The sequence below is a fragment of the Pelophylax lessonae genome (assembly GCF_965119305.1).
Source record: "Pelophylax lessonae genome assembly, chromosome: 6".
In the NCBI taxonomy this organism is placed as follows: Eukaryota; Metazoa; Chordata; class Amphibia; order Anura; family Ranidae; genus Pelophylax; species Pelophylax lessonae.
This window is the reverse complement of record NC_138773.1, coordinates 274,392,942-274,410,127: the sequence shown is the minus strand read 5'-3', so window position 1 is coordinate 274,410,127 and position 17,186 is coordinate 274,392,942. Positions and strand designations below refer to the sequence as shown.

At 44.1% G+C, this 17,186-nt stretch overlaps 1 protein-coding gene across 1 annotated transcript in view; it reads left to right on the top strand.

The window, feature by feature from the left end:
- The first annotated feature begins 5,102 nt into the window (after nt 1–5,102).
- The window catches only part of GPD2 (glycerol-3-phosphate dehydrogenase 2), a 300,869-nt gene continuing 288,785 nt past the window's right edge, over nt 5,103–17,186 (top strand). Inside the window, exon 1 of the mRNA XM_082261353.1 lies at nt 5,103–5,251. The gene's annotated coding sequence lies outside the window, so the exon portion shown is untranslated. The remainder of the gene's footprint in view (nt 5,252–17,186) is intronic.

The window sequence follows — 17,186 nt, the reverse complement described above, 5'->3', positions numbered from 1 at the left end:
TTCCATGGAATATATCCGATAACACACAGGACGAGATTCGCTAAATTGGAGCACTAAAAATCTGGTGCAGCTGTGCATTGTAGCCAATCAGCTTCTAACTTCAGCCTATTCAATTAAGCTTTGACAATAAGCCCCCGTTTACATCGGGACAATTTGACATGCGATTTGAACATGTAAAATCGCATGCAAAATAGCAGCCTATTGCTGGCAACGGCACAGTCCAAATCGGTGCAATCCCACAGCGATCTCTAAAAGTAGTTCCTGCACTACTTTTGGCGAATTTGGGGGGGGAATTTCTTTAGACATCTGTGCAGTGAAGCTGTACACGTCTTTCACATCGCCCTCAAACTCGCAATGAAATGCGGGTTTAAAATCGTGCAAGTTCAGCTGAACTCACACAATTTCAAACCCGCCTCCAACCCTATAGCCTAGTAGCTGATTCGTTACTATGCACAGCTGCACCAGCTTCTTTATGCTCCAGTTTTAGTAAATCACCCCCATAGTATGATGGCACACATACATAGAAAGATGATTGGTTGAGATCCTACGACTAGATGCCCTTAATGAAACAAAGTCGAGTCCTAGGATTATTTTAAGGATGTATTGAATCATTTTTGTTTGGTGCAACTCATCCAAAGTCCCATGGGCAATGTGTGTTTCTGAGAGTTCTCATCTATTAGGGGCTGAGTTGCACCCATCTCTATAGTAATTTGGCTTTTTGTACTGTAAAGCCTAGTACACACGCAACGAATTTCCGCCGACTGGTCGTCCGTCTTTTGTCCAGAGTGGTGTTTTGTTGGTTGGAATGTGCTCTAGACTGCACACGAATTTTGTCGTCCGACAGAATTCTACTTCAGAAGTGATGTCATGTGTTGGATTGCTTTCTTTGTGTTCTTTCATCTCTGAGCATGCCCAGTCTTGCTCATAAGATTTTTCTGTCGAAATCTGTACTGACTGCACAAAAATCGGACGTGTTTTGATGGTGGACAAAAGTTTTATAGCCTGCACACAAGAATTTTGTCGGCCGAAAAGTCGGAGTCGGTTGTCGAGAGCACCATACTAACAAGCCGACAATCGGCAGATCGGTCGTCGGACGAAAATTCAGGCCGAATTTCGACTCGTGTGTACGGGCCTTAAGGATGTAAACGGACGTATGTGCGTAGTCAGTTTATGTCTGCAGTAAAAAAAGTTTTTTTTTTTATGGACATAAAAGGATGTAATCAGATATAAACGTTTGTCACCCACTTACTCACGTTCTCTTTATGTTAATTATTAGGCATGAAACATCATTTTTGTTTATATTCTTGTCATTCATAACCACTTCCAGACTGCCCCATAGCAGATATACTGCATCAGGGCGGCCGTTCTGTGCAGGATAACATATAATTAGCATAGAAAACGGAGAAAACGAGTCACACGGGGATTATGGAGGACTTAGCCAGCCAATGAGTGAAAACGTATTGAATAGAGTATAATAGAATAAAAACCAATAATTTATTAACAAATATAGACGCAGATAAAAATCAATACATGTATTATCTGGATAACACATGTATTGATTTTTATCTGTGTCTGTATTTGTTAAAAAATGATTGTTTTTTATTCTATTATAGTCTCTTCAATATTTTTTCACTCAGTGGCTGGCTAAATCCTCCAAAATCCCAGTGGAACTCTTTTTCTGTGTTTTCTATGCCAATTACCGTATTTTCTGGCGTATAAGACGACTGGGCGTATAAGACGACCCCCCTATTACATGATCTACCGGTAATACTTATACTTAGGTTACCTTGGAGATATTATACTCGGCGTATAAGACGACCCCCCATTTTTAGGGGATTTTTTTGAGGTTCAAAAGTAGTCTTATACGCCAGAAAATACAGTATCTGGGGAGGTGACTCTATGCCGCCATTAGCTGTACACACCTATCTATTTCCCTTGGATAATATATCATTTTGTGTGTTGAATAATAAAGATTAACTTTTTTTTTTATATACTCTTTGCATCCATACCTTTCATTATATCCCCTTGGTATCGCAACGTCCCTCTCCCCGCTTGCCAAATTCCTTTGGGATTAAACCTTTTATATAATTATGTAATTCTGCACTTCTGCCTAGAGGCGCGAGCCATCAGTGGGCCGCTTCTGCTGTGATTACTAACAGCAGGAGCTGATCTGCGGGTGCCGGCCAATGAATGTCCACCGACACCCGCTGATCGTCAGGCGGAGACACAAAACCGAGCTCTGCATATGTAAACAAGGCAGGGCTCTGTTCTGACAGGGGGAAAGTGATGGATTTTGTGTCCCAATTCCATCACATCGCTTAGTAAAAACAGCACACCATGCACACAAAAACACTGGTTAGGAAAACATTTAACCCTTCGATCGCCCTAGATGTCTAACCCCTTCCCAGCCAGTGTCATTAGTACAGTGACAGTGTATATTTTTAGCACTGATCACTGTATTAGTGTCACTGGTTTCCGCAAAGTGTCGTTAGTACAGTGACAGTGTAAATTTTTTTGCACTGATCACTGTATTAGTGTCAATAGTTCCTGCAAAGTGTCAAAAGTGTTGATTAGTGTCCGAAGGTCCGCCGCAATATCGCAATCCGGCTATACGTCGCTGCCATTACTAGTATAAAAACAAATAAATAAAAATTCCAGTACATTTAGAGCCCATTCACACTAGGGCGACTTATGAGGCGACTTGTGTTGCCCCAGGTCGCTTGACATAACAAAAGCAATGTTAATCAATCAGTGCCGTCTTAATTGGCACTACTGAAGTCGCTCCGACTTCAGAAAAGGGTCCTGTACTACTTTGAGGCGACCTGTAAACCGACTAGTCCCATATACTTCAATGGGAGTCGCCTCCTTATCTTAATTGAAGCGACTTGTGATCTGACTTTCCATAAAAATGGTATTGAACAAGAAAAAAAGAGCATTTTTCTTATAATTTTTATTAAAACATGAATATGTCTTCTCTCCACCTTGCCGTTTTTCTTGCAGGCATTTATCATGCATTTTTGGAGGCAGGCATGACTTTTTTTGGATTTAGTGTCTGGGGGGTCTAAAAAGTGTACCTGTGAAGTTTCAGCTCTGTAGCATGTCCAGAACCCCCCAAAAAATAGCATTTTTCTTATAATTTTTATTAGAACATGAATACGGCTTCTCTGCACACGGCGGTTTTTCTTGCAGGCATTTATCGGGCATTTTTGGAGGCAGGCATGACTTTTTTTGGATTCAGTGTCGGGGGGGGGGGGGGTCTAAAAAGTGTCCCTGTGAAGTTTCATCACTGTAGCATGCACCAGAAAAAAAAAAAAACATTTTTCTTATAATTTTGTATTAGAACAGGAATACGGCTCCTCTCCACCTGGCATTTTTTTTTGCAGGCATTTATCGGGCATTTTTGGAGGCAGGCATGACTTTTTTTGGAATTAGTGTCTGGGGGGTTCTAAAAAGTGTTCCTGTGAAGTTTCATCACTGTAGCATGTCTAGAACGAGAAAAAAAAGAGCATATTTCTTATAATTATTAATACAGCAGTGTGGGTTCAGTGTGGGTTCTGGACATGCTACAGAACTGAAACTTCACAGGGACACTTTTTTGACACCCCAGACACTAAATCCAAAAAAGTCATGCCTGCCTCCAGAGACGCCAAAAAAATGTCCGATAAATGCCTGCAAGAAAAAATGCCAGGTGGAGAGGAGCCGTATTCCTGTTCTAATAAAAATTATAAGAAAAATGCTTTTTTTTCTGGTTCTGGACATGCTACAGAGATGAAACTTCACAGGGACACTTTTTAGACCCCCCAGACACTAAATCCAAAAAAAGTCATGCCTGCCTCCAAAAATGCCCGATAAATGCCTGCAAGAAAAAATGCCAGGTGGAGAGGAGCCATATTCATGTTCTTATAAAAATTATAAGAAAAATGTTTTTTTTTTCTGGTTCTGGACATGCTACAGAGATGAAACTTCACAGGGACACTTTTTTCATATTCTGATTGGCCAAATACAAAGTCATTCAAAGTCGTCTATCATACAAGTCGCGTAAAAAAATTCACAAGTCGCGCCGAAGTCACGCTAAAAGTCGCCCCTTTATGAGGCGACTTAGGCCCCTTTCACACTGGTGCGACTTGTCCCGCGATTTTGGACCGCAAAATAGCATGACAAGTCGTTTTCCATTATTTTCAATGAGCCGCATTCATATCAGTGCATTTTGAAGTCGCACCAACTTCAAAGTAGTTCCTGCACTACTTTGGCATGATTTTAATGCGTTTTGAGGTATATAGCCCTGAGCCATTGCTCAAAATCGCATCAAAATCGCGGTAAAATCGTGTCGCATAAGTGTGAAAGGGGCCTTAGAGGTCGCGCTAGTGTGAATGGGCTCTTACCATAGTTTGTAGACGCTATAACGTTTGCACAAACCAATCAATATACGCTTATTTGATTTTATTTACCAAAAATTTGTAGCAGAATACATATTGGCTAAAAAAAAATTTGTTTTTTTTTTTTTTGGATATTTTTAGCAGAAAGTAAAAAATTGGCGGTCATTTTTTGTTTATAGTCCAAAAAAAAACGCAGTGGTGATCGAATAGCGCCAAAAGAAAGTTCTATTTGTGGGGAATAAATGACATATATTTTATTTGGGTATAGTGTTGCATGACCACTCAATTGTCAGTTTAAAGAGATGTATGGGGTTTTTTTTTTTTATAAGAATCATACTTACCTATATGGCCCCCCAAGGCCTCTAACACCAAGAACTGAGCGATCACACACCGCCAATCGCTCGGTTCTCAGTATTCCCTGAGCACAGAGCTGCTGACTGTCAGCATAGTCAGGCCATTGGTTTCTATGGGCTGCTCATTGCTTCCTCTGAACTCATTTCTTTTCTATACAATGAGAATTCTTCCTGCAGGCACTGTATGAGGAAATCCCGGCAGAGTTCAGACTCGCCTGTTCCAGCAATAGCCGCCTTTCACACCGGGAACAGCGTTTCCTCGCACTGTGCAACATTGTAAATATACAGGGAGGCGGGCCATCGCTGCTGCTCGTGATTGGCTGTCGGCATTGGTGCTCTAGCCGCGGATTGGCTGGCAGGGGTGTCAGGCAGGCTCTGTGTGCTGGGTTACTTCCGTGTTTGGATGCTGGGCCCTCCTGATCAGTGTGATGTGTGTGTGTCCATAGAGACCGGGGTCCGAGGATAGGAGCCGGTGCTGAGCCTGGCCGGGACTGCAGAGGAGGAGCCAAGATCTAACGTTCTGTGAGTACCTGTGTATCTGTGAGTACCTGTGTATCTGTGAGTACCTGTGTATCTGTGTATCTGTGAGTATCTGTGTACCTGTGTATCTGTGAGTACCTGTGTACCTGTGTATCTGTGAGTATCTGTGTACCTGTGTATCTGTGTACCTGTGTGTCCCCTCCATCCTTCACACACAGCCAGGTCCTGGGGCTACACTGCTGCTGCAGAACCTCTTTGCAGGCTGAGCTGTCTGTCTGTCAGGATGACAGATCCCATCAAGAAGCAGACTGCTTTATCTGACAGCCCAGATGACATTGGAAGGATAATGATCACATAGGTGTGATATTGGATATAAAGTCATGTTCTTATTATTTTCTATAGATTAGTAGTGGATTTGTGGTGTGGTGAGGGTTAAATGGCGGCGTGTCCATGTGTGTGGCTGAGCATGAGAAGAACACGCGTTCCACATGTGCCCCGGTGTGGAGGAAGTGTGACTCAGTGCTGATTCATGGAGGATTGTGTAAGTGATGGGAATTCCTGAATTATGGCTACAATGGAAGGGGGAGGGGGACAGAGAGGGGCCACAGACTGTTCGTCATCAGGGGATACACCATGGGGAACTTCGATTGGGGCCCCTACACAGTAACGGTGTGCGCTATGTTCTGTATATTGGGGCCCCTTCACAGCAACCGGCATGCGTTACATTCTGTATATTGGGGTCCCTTCACACCAGCCGGCATGTGTTAAATTCTGCATAATGATATTGGGGCCCCTTCACACCATCGGGCGTGCATTACATTCTGTATATTAGGGCCCCCTCACACCAGCCGGCATGCATTACATTCTGTATATTGGTGGCCCTCTCACACCAGCGGGCATGCATTACATTCTGTATATTGGGGCCCCTTCACACCAGCGGGCATGCATTACATTCTGTATATTGGGGCCCCTTCACACTAGCCAGCATCCGTTACATTCTGTATATTGGTGGCCCTCTCACACCAGCGGGTGAGCGTTACATTCTGTATATTGGGGCCCCTTCACACCAGACAGCATGCGTTACATTCTGTATATTGGGGCCCCTTCACACCAGCGGGTGAGCGTTACATTCTGTATTTTGGGGCCCCCTCACACCATCGGGCGTGCATTACATTCTGTATTTTGGGGTCCCTTCACACCAGCAGGCTTGCGTTACATTCTGTATATTGGGGCCCCCTCACACCAGCAGGCGTGCGTTACATTCTGTATATTGGGGCCCCCTCACACCAGCGGGTGAGCGTTACATTCTGTATATTGGGGCCCCCTCACACCAGCGGGTGAGCGTTACATTCTGTATATTGGGGCCCCCTCACACCATCGGGCGTGCGTTACATTCTGTATATTGGGGCCCCCTCACACCAGCAGGCATGCGTTACATTCTGTATATTGGGGCCCCCTCACACCAGCGGGTGAGCGTTACATTCTGTATATTGGGGCCCCCTCACACCAGCGGGTGAGCGTTACATTCTGTATATTGGGGCCCCCTCACACCATCGGGCGTGCGTTACATTCTGTATATTGGGGCCCCCTCACACCAGCAGGCATGCGTTACATTCTGTATATTGGGGCCCCCTCACACCAGCAGGCATGCGTTACATTCTGTATATTGGGGCCCCCTCACACCAGCGGGTGAGCGTTACATTCTGTATATTGGGGCCCCCTCACACCAGCGGGCGTGCGTTACATTCTGTATATTGGGGCCCCCTCACAACAGCAGGCGTGCGTTACATTCTGTATATTGGGGCCCCCTCACACCATCGGGCATGCGTTACATTCTGTATTTTGGGGTCCCTTCACACCAGCCGGCTTGCGTTACGTTCTGTATATTGAGGCTCCCTCACACCAGCCGGCATCCATTATTTTCTGTATATTGGGGCCCCTTCACACCAGCCGGCATCCGTTACATTCTGTATATTGGGGTCTCCTCACACCAGCCGGCATGCGTTATTTTCTGTATATTGGGACCCGCTCACACCAGTTCCATATAACCAGCACCTGCTGGGCGGTGCGATACATCATTGGGATGCATTGAACTGTTTACATCTTCTTTTTTTTTTTTTCTTTATGGAAATGCCACAAGATAACCCCTCACTGGGCTTGTCACAGAGCACTGCGAGATGTGGATGTCATGGATGAGGACGGTGTCCTCCAAATTCCCCTCTATCCAAACTTCCACTTCATTCTATATTCTAGTCCATTCAGCCATGCAGTCCTTGTCCCGCTGGAACATGTAAACAAAGGGGTGTGAAGCTGATGACATCAGTGTCCTTGTATGAACACAAATCTATATATAAGCCAGCCATACATGGATTGAAGTTTAGCAGCAACCTGCCAAATATCAAGCCATGTATGGTTGTTCCTGCTCATAAGAAGTCAATCTATCGATCGACTTCACATGAACACGACTGCTGGAAAATTTCAGTTCAATCAGCGCTCCAGCCAATAGGCTGTAGTACTGATCTGTGTATTCTGATGGCAGGGAGGTGGGGGGGGGGGGGGAGTCCCTACTGTCAGTAAGACAGCTGGGAGGATTCCCCCATCCAAAATAAATGTATGAACAGCATGTAATACACCATTAATTGATAGTTTGTATTATGTGGGTTTAGTGACACTTGAAGTCTAGGGGTTGAGGAATAAGGTGTAGTACTTACCCTCTCCCTTGCTCCAGCAGGTACCACAACTCTAATACTCAGGGTTGTGGGTGGAGCCTTGCTGCATTTAGTCCTGCATTGTACTTGATGACATCAGTGTGTGACAGAGCTCTGAAGAGAAGAGGCTTACAAGGATCAAGGAAGCTTGCTGAAGTGAGGAATAGAGTGAGTATTGGGGTACATAGACATGGAAGTTTTCAGGCATAAAGGAGCTACAGTGTAAAACTCCCAGCCGTTTCCTGTGCCCTGGGAGCCACAACTGGTCGATGTGCATGTACCTTTACGCCTCATTTCTCCACCCATTTACTTAACTAGCATTTAACTCTTTTAGTGTAGGAGGAGGGGCCCACTGCAAATATATTAATAATAATATATATAGAATAATATTTTTTCTATTTCTTTAAGTGGGGCTTTGAAGTGATGGCGCCCGTGCCATTTAAAAGGTAAAAATGAAATGTGATGTAGAATCTGTGATGTGTATGATTGAGGCTACACTATATTACCAAAAGTGCCTTTACACGCACATGAACTTTAATGGCATCCCAGTCTTAAGCCCCGTACACACGCGTCGAAAATCGGCAGGGAATTTTCATCCGACGAGCGATCTGCCGATTTTCGGCTTGTTAGTATGGTGCTTCCGACAACCGACTCCGACTTTTCGGCCGACAAAAATCTGGTGTGCAGGCTATAAAATTTTTGTCCCCCGTCAAAACACGGCCGATTTTCGTGCAGTCAGTACAGATTTCGACAGGGAAAATCTGATGAGCAGGTCTGGGCATGCTCAGAGAAGAAAGAACACAAAGAAAGCAAACCAACACATGACATCACTTCTGAAGTAGAATTTTGCCGGGTAAGAAAATTCGTGTGCAGTCTAGGCACATTTCAACCAACACAACAACACTCTGGACAAAAGACGGACGATCGGTCGGCCAATAATCGTTGCGTGTGTACTAGGCTTTAGTCCATAGGGTTCAATATTGAGTTGGCCCACCCTTTGCAGTTATAACAGCTTCAACTCTTCTGGGAAGGTTGTCCACAAGGTTTAGGAGTGTGTCTATGGGAATGTTTGAGTATTCTTCCAGAAGTGCATTTGTGAGGTTAGGCACCGATATTGGAGGGAAGGCCTGGCTCGCAGTCTCCTCTCTAATTCATCCTAAAGATGTTCTATGGGGTTGAGGTCAGGACTCGCTCATCCATGTCTTTATGGACCTTGCTTTGTGCAGTGGTGTGCAGTCATGTTGGACCAGGAAGGGACCATCCCCAAACTGTTCCCACAAAATTGGGAGCATTAAATTGTCCAAAATGTCTTGGTATGCTGACGCTTTAAAAGTTCCCTTCACTAAGGGGCCAAGCCTTGAAAAACAACCCCACACAATAATCCCCCTCCACCAAATGATTTGGATCATTGCACAAAGCAAGGTCCATAAAGACATTGATGAACGAGTTTGGGGTGGAGGAACTTGACTGACCTCAACCCGAAAGAACGCCTTTGGGATTAATTAGAGTGGAGACTGCAAGCCAGGCCTTTTCGTCCAACATCAGTGCCTGACCTCACAAATGCACTTCTGGAAGAATGGTCAAACATTCCCATAGACACACTCCTAAACCTTGTGGACAGTCTTCCCAGAAGAGTTGAAGCTGTTATAGCTGCATAGGGTGGGCCAACTCAATATTGAGCCCTACATACTAAGACTGGGATGCCATTAAAGTTCATGTGCGTGTAAAGGCAGGCGTCCCAATACTTTTGGTAATATAGTGTATGTCACATTTTTGCATGTGGGTTATCATGTGCACTGCAGTGATGTAGAATATTGTGCCAGGTATGTGCGTTGCCTTTGATTTTCATTGGCACCCCAAATCGGATTCACATGCAAAACAAACACACCTACCTCTTCAGCGCACTGAACACACGCCATAAATAACAGATGTGTTGCCCTGGCGCTTGGCTGACAAAATAGGAAGGTACATTTTTTTACTTTTGAAATGAACCAAAACTTTTTTTATTTTGAAATAGGGAATGCTTAAAACCTCTCTTTTTTTTTTTTTTTGCTGCCTGTAAAACCCAACGGGAAGTTAGTGGCACCCTCTTGGAAAGTTGTCACCATTGATAGATTCCGCCATTCCCGCATACAATTCATTTTTTTTCCCATAACTAGCTGTCTTTGTGACACTGGTTACCAGGACAGATAAAAGGTTTGGCTGTAGAACTTTAAATTGTATTTCCCCCATTTTCTCATTTGTGAAGAACAGACGCTGGTTTGAGGAAAGCAGAAACATTACTTTCATATATCAATATTTTAGAAAAGTGTCTCTCAACCTTTTCTCAGACATGACACCCTTTAGCCCCGGTTCACACTTATGCGATGCGGGAAGGCTGCAAATTCGCAGCCTGTTCCCGCATCGCAAACGCACCCCTGGCAGTTCACACTGCCATATGCGATACGCTGGGGGTGTCAATATAATCTTAACGACACCCCCAGTTTGATCGCATATCGCAGTGCGATCTTACAGTTCGTACAGGATCGGATCGCACAAGTGTGAACCACTGTGCGATCCGATCCTGATGCGGCTGCAAAAAAGGGTCATGTGCGTCTTTGCTGCGGGTGCGGTGCGAATTTAGCCATACAAAGTGTATGGCTAAACTCGCACCCCATAGCCGATCGCATGTAATGAAGGAGCAGTGCGCTCCGACATTACATGCGTTCGCCGCAGCCGCACTAGTGTGAACCGGCACTTAAAAGTGTGCAAAATCTCAGGCACCCTAGTCTAAGATAAAAAAGAAAAAAACGTAAATGTTAAAAAAACCTGGCTATATTCATCTAGGACAGGGGTCTTCAAACTATGGCCCTCCAGTTGTTCAGGAACTACAATTCCCATCATGCCTAGTCATGTATGTGAATGTCAGAGTTTTACAATGCCTCATGGGATATGTAGTTCCGCAAAAGCTGGAGGGCCGTAGTTTGAGGATCCCTGATCTATAGTTTTTATGTTCAGACTTCAACTATTGTACTTTGACAGCCAGTCCTACTAGCTGTCAAAATACCCAAACAGCAGCAGCATCTGATTGGATACAGCCAGCCATTGTTCGGCCAACAGTGCCTAGTTCCTTCATTTTTTTATTATTTTTTTTCAATTGAGGGATGTTGGGTGGAGGTGGTAAACAGAGCCACCTACTAAGAAAATTTCATCTGGGTCATCAAGAAAGATTATTCCCCTACACTGCCAGATGTTTTCAAGCAAAGCCCACGTTGATTCACCACTTTTACCTATCGCCCTGTGTATGGTGATTCTCATTTCTCTGTATGCAGACAATTAGTATCACAAGTTTCTTCCTCATTGTCCCTTTAAATATCCCCAGTAACTATAACACTCATCCCCCCAACCATCTGTTCCCTACAAAAATCCTGCCCATCTGGCAGCCAATCAGAGCACTTCTTCTATCCACTGTAGTGTGGGATTCAGGAATCATTGGTTCGCTGAATGTCAAACAGCCCATCTGGCAGCCAATCAGAGATCTTCTTTTTTTTCAAATTTCTTTGTTGAATATAAAATAGCATACAAAGTAAGTAAAAAACACAGATCCAGAACATAGCACAAGATACATCAGAATAAAGTGCATAAACAAGAACCATAATAAAGAAAGGGCAATGCAAGAATCGTAACAGCAGCATATTCATCATAAGTGGAGTAAATAACCCAAGTATGAGTCATCATGAGGTGCGAACCGTATCAGGAACAGAGCACTTCTTCTATCCACTGTAGTGTGGGATTCAAGAATCATTGGTTCGCTGAATGTCAAACAGCCCATGTGGCAGCCAATCAGAGCACTTCTTCTATCCACTGTAGTGTTGGATTCAGGAATCATTGGTTTGCTGAATTTCAAGCAGCCAATCAGAGCACTTCTTCTATCCACTGTAGTGTTGGATTCAGGAATCATTGGTTTGCTAAATGTCAAACATGTTGGGAAAATATGAGTTTGCCCCGTGTACATACTTTAGTTTTCATAAATGCAAACATATTCCTAAAGGCAGAATCTTATTGGTTGATGTAAACCCATTAAATGGCATTTCTGTCTAAATCCTTTGGAGACCACAATGTTGATCCCTTTAGTCGGTTGCTTCTAAGACAGTTCTGGCTCTGTGTGCATGACAGGTGCTCTTATTGCGTTGTTTTAGGAAAGGAATCCTTTGTTTTATCAGCTGGAGGTGACCAAAAGAGTGGTTTATTGTACTGTTGGTCTTTCTTCCCCTTACTAGGAGGAAACATGTTGACAGTCTCTCTACTACTATCCTTTCAAGACTGGCAAACTACCTAACTGTCATTGACAAGATAGCAGGCTATTTCAGGTTGTGAAAGGTCATCCTTGTGTACTAGAGATAAACTATGGCAGCTGTAGTCTAAAATTATAAGTGGGGTCCTAGGGCCTGGATGAGTGTTTTTCAAATGTCAGCCGAAGAAATTCCTAGGGAGCTCACAGCCCTTGGCCCATGACAAGCAGATCTGAAGATGTACTGATTATATATAGTTGTATTAACGTGCAAAAATGGCTAAAGAATGGTTGGGTTGATTAAAGGATGTATTTCTAGTTAAATACGGGATGCTGTTATACAACTAGGGACCAATACAGACAGGTGACATTTTTAACAATGTTCCTAGATATGGGGGGGGGGGGGGGGAGACAATGTTTCTGCACCTCTGTCCACATTCTGATCTGGGTCATACACTTCCTCTCTAAGTACAGTATAATGTAATGCCCCGTACACACGTGCAGATTATCTGAAGACTTTTGTCTGCAGACTTACCAAAACCAGATAATATGAGGTCAAACCTAAACACTTTCAATTTGTATGCAATCCGGCAGGCCCTTGCACTACATAGAAAAGGTAAATCTGAAGACAAAAGTCTTCAGATAATCTGCGCGTGTGTATGGGGCATAAGGGCACAGCCAAATACAGTGTATACAGGAACTGTTTAGCAGCACATTTTGGAAGAACTGCATTACATGGCTAAAGGCAGCCATACATGGCTCTGAGGAAGAGGCTAAGCCTCGAAACGCATAAGCCTTCAAGCTCCAGAGGACGATACACCCTTTGGTTCCGATGCTGATGGCAATACATCTATTTGATATGCTTGTACCAATAACTTGTTTGGAAGTATTTATTTTTATACCTTTTATCAAATATAGCCTTTGTGGAGGATAATGCACTAGGCCGGTGCGCCCTTGTGTTTGTTTTTCGATTTTAATGTCTCAAATTTCAGCTGACTCTTGCTAAATAGGCCAAAATGTAAGCTGCGGGTCGCCCTATTGGCTCCACCTGTTTGGAAATCACCTTTTGTCAAAGGAGCAGGTGGAAAATTGTCAGCCAGCAGTGATTGCATCCAATCAGATGCAGCCACTGTTTGGGTATTCTGACAGCCACAGGTGCTGGCTGATAGAATACAGTAGCGGGCAGGAGAGATTTGTCTCTGTGCACTTTTGCTGTCTCCGCTTGTCTGCATATTCCTTTTCAACATACACTATATTACCAAAAGTATTGGGACACCTGTCTTTACACACACACATCGGGTTGAGGTTAGGACTCTGTGCAGGCCAGTCTAGTTCCTCCACCCCAAACTTGCTCATCCATGTCTTTATGGACCCTGTTTGTGCACTGGTCATGTTGGAACAGGAAGAGGCCATCCCCAAACTCTTCCCACAAAGTTGGGAGCATGAAATTGTCCAAATCTTGGTATGCTGAGGCCTTAAGAGTTCCCTTCACTGGAACTAAGGGGCCAAGCCCAACCCCTGAAAAATAACCCCACACCATAATCTCCACTCCACCAAATGATTTGGACCAGTGCACAAAGCAAGGTCCATAAAGACATGGATGAGCGAGTTTGTGGTGGAGGAACTTGATTGGTCTGCACAGAGTCCTGACTTCAACCCGATAGAATACCACTGGGATGAATTGGAGAGTAGACTGCAAGCCAGGCCTTCTTATCCACATCAGCGCCTGACCTCATAAATGCTCTTCTGGAAGAATAGTCAAACATTCCCATAGACACATTCCTATATCTTGTGGACAACCTACCCAGAAGAGTTGAAGCTGTTATAGCTGCAAAGGGTGGGCCAATTCCATATTGAACCCTACGGGCTAAGACTGGGATGCCATTAAAGTTCATGTGCGTGTAAAGGCAGATGTCCCAATACTTTTGGTAATATAGTGTATGTGAATGCAGCTGAGCATGATTGGCTGTTAAGTCATCCTCTGCCTCTCAATGATTAAATGATGCTATATAGGGGATCAGAGGAGGCTGACATCAGTAGAAATTCAGGTAAATACACTTGTTAGATTTAAAAATAAGTTTAGGATCTCTTTAGATCTCTGTGTTGCAGCGACACATAAAACTAGGTGTGGTACATTGCAGCTCCAATTATTTTGAATTCCATCCCATCGCAGCTAACATGGCAGCACAATGCACTTGTTTTTTAGTGCACTTCAATGCAACAACGTGAACAATCGGTGCTGCCAAGTTCCGGTCAAACTTGCACTCTTCATGGCTTGAAGGTGCCTTTAGAAATAAAACCAGTTCTGTTAGTTGGGAGCTCTAAATATTGAGCTTTGTGTTGCCATACTCTCCCTGTGTTATGAATTGAGAGCTTGTAGCATGTTGTCTACGATGTGTGGTGACAACAGTAAATTTCTTTCTAGTGTAGGCATGCTGAGTTGTGGATTCAGTCTAATATCAGCTGAATTCAGTAGATTTACCGTATAATATGAAGGGTTAAGACTTTGTCTATTTTGTGACCCCCCAAATGTCATTATCAGTGAGGTTGGGTTCACACTATTGCGAATTGGATGTGGCTTTCACCGCATCCAATTCGCATGTCAGGAAATTGTTACCGGCTTGCTATGGATCCGGTTCACATATCTCTGGAGCAGCTCCGATGCGAATTGCACAGGAGTCCTGTGCATCGTCTGGTCTGTTTCAGGTCTGAATTCAGCCCAAAATTCAGACTGAAATCGGACCTGAAACGGTGAACAGGGACGCACCGGACCCCTGCAGTGAGCCGCTCTGTGCGGCAGTGTGAACCCAGACTAAAAGAAGTAAACTAATTTTCCGTAATATGACAGACAATTTAAAAAAATTTACAAGGTTTTTATTCCATCTCATGCTCTATCAAAAACTAAAAGTTAGAAATACTTTAACTACTTAAGCCCCGGAAGATTTTACCCCCTTCCTGACCAGGGCCTATTTTGCGTTTCGGCACTGCGTGACTTTAACGGACAATTGCGCAGTTGTGCGACGCTGTACCTAAACGAATTTGACGTCCTTTTTTTCCCATAAACAGAGCTTTCTTTTGGTGGTATTTGATCACCTGTGCGATTTTTTTTTTTTTTTTTTTTGATCATGTGCTATAAACAAAAAAAGAGCGTAAATTTTAGAAAATAACAATATTTTTCAAATTTTTTTATTTGAAATTCCCCCCAAAAAAATGTAAAAATCAAAATTTTTTAACATTTTCGGCCAATTTGTTTTATGCTACATATGTTTGGTAAAAAAAAATGGCAAAAAGCGTATTCGTTTTTTTTTAACGCGTAATGGCGGCGATCTGCGATTTTTTTCGCGGTACTGCGACATTGCGGCGGACAGATCGGACCCTTGACTGACATTTTTGACACTTTTGGGGTTACCAGTGACATTTCTACAGTAATCAGTGCTATACATATGCACTGTTACTGTAAAATTACACTAGCAGTGAAGGGGTTAACTTTTTTTGAGAGGGAGGGGTTATGTGTGTCCCTAGGGGCGTGATTCTAACTGTGATTGGCTGTGGCTTGAGGTGTATGAACAGTGATCAACGTTCCTACATAGTAGAACCGTATGATCACCATTCATACACAGGGGAGAATGACAGGCGGCTTGTTTACATCAGCCGCCTGCCTTTCTCCCTCTGCACCGACGATCGCCGAGTGACCAGCGGACATCAAGTCCGCCGGGCACACGCGCGGGGGGTCCAGTAGCGCGCCTCCGGGGCGCGCGCTCGCTCCCTAGACCCTCACAGGCTACGTCATTCTGCCTGTGAGGGGCTAACCGCCGCAGTAAATAGTCATGCGGCGGTCGGCAAGCGGTTAAAGGATAAGTTTACCTTCGGGAACATGTTACATTTTCCACCCATTTTTTAGGGTGGAACAAGTACCATGCTCCTGCAGCTCTCCCCTGATCTCTGTTCCCCTGTGACAGCTGGCCAGGGATCTTCTTCCCGCACCTGCTGTCACCATTTAAAAACAGCGCGGCTGTGCGGGGCTCCGCTAACATGGCTGTGTCATTCATTTCCAGAGTTTTATGAATAAACTCACTGGGTGGCTCTACATCTTATAATGTTAAGACTAGCTGGTTTAAAGGGTTAGTCTCGCCACCTTGCTTACAAACCCCTCCTATTTGTCTGGCTACAAGGGGGATGTACCCAGTTCTGGAAGAGTACCCCCCGCACGCAGGAGCCTTTCAATCTGTTAATTCTTATTTACAACCCGTTGTTGATCCCGCCAATTACAACCTCTAGTACCTCTTTCTATGTTCTGATGATGATGCTTGTGTTGCCTCTTCCTAAGCAGAAGCAGCATTCTCACTCCTGATATGCGCTCTCTTGGTGTGATGGTACCGTTGCTTCTCAGGCCTTGTTTCCATGGGCTTCAGCTTGTACAAGAGCAGTGTGTACAGTAACTTTAAGCTTTTGGCAAGCTTTGTTGAAATACCTGATGTATCAGGTTGGAAATGTTAAATACAAATCTTAATGGGAATGCTGATTGGCACTGTGAGCAAGCTACTAGCTAGCTTCAGTAAGTTTCAACACTACTTGAAGCTTGTTGAAAATCTGCTAAAAACTTGAAAGTGTCAGTCAGCAGGGAGTGATGCTCAGATCGCTTTTCAGAGGTATTTAACAGGCAGTAAGGAGGCGAAAAAATCACCACCTCGCTGCCTGATTTAACCCTATAATTGCCAAACTACTATGTTGCAATTGCATGCATTGCACGCAGTTGTGTTGCAGTTCAGGCATGGCCCCATAAAGCGGCATTAGTTGCATTCAGCAGCGGCAAGCTCCTTTTGAAGCTTGACAGAAGTATATATAGTATAAAGAGTGTGTGTGTGTGTGTGTGTGTGTGTGTATATTCCTGTATGTATGTCTAATTCCCCTGGGAGTAGGTGGATATCTGGTGGGGAAGAGTCCACTAACCCTCAACAATGAGATAAGGATACCTTGAGTTTGCAAGCGGGGAGACTTT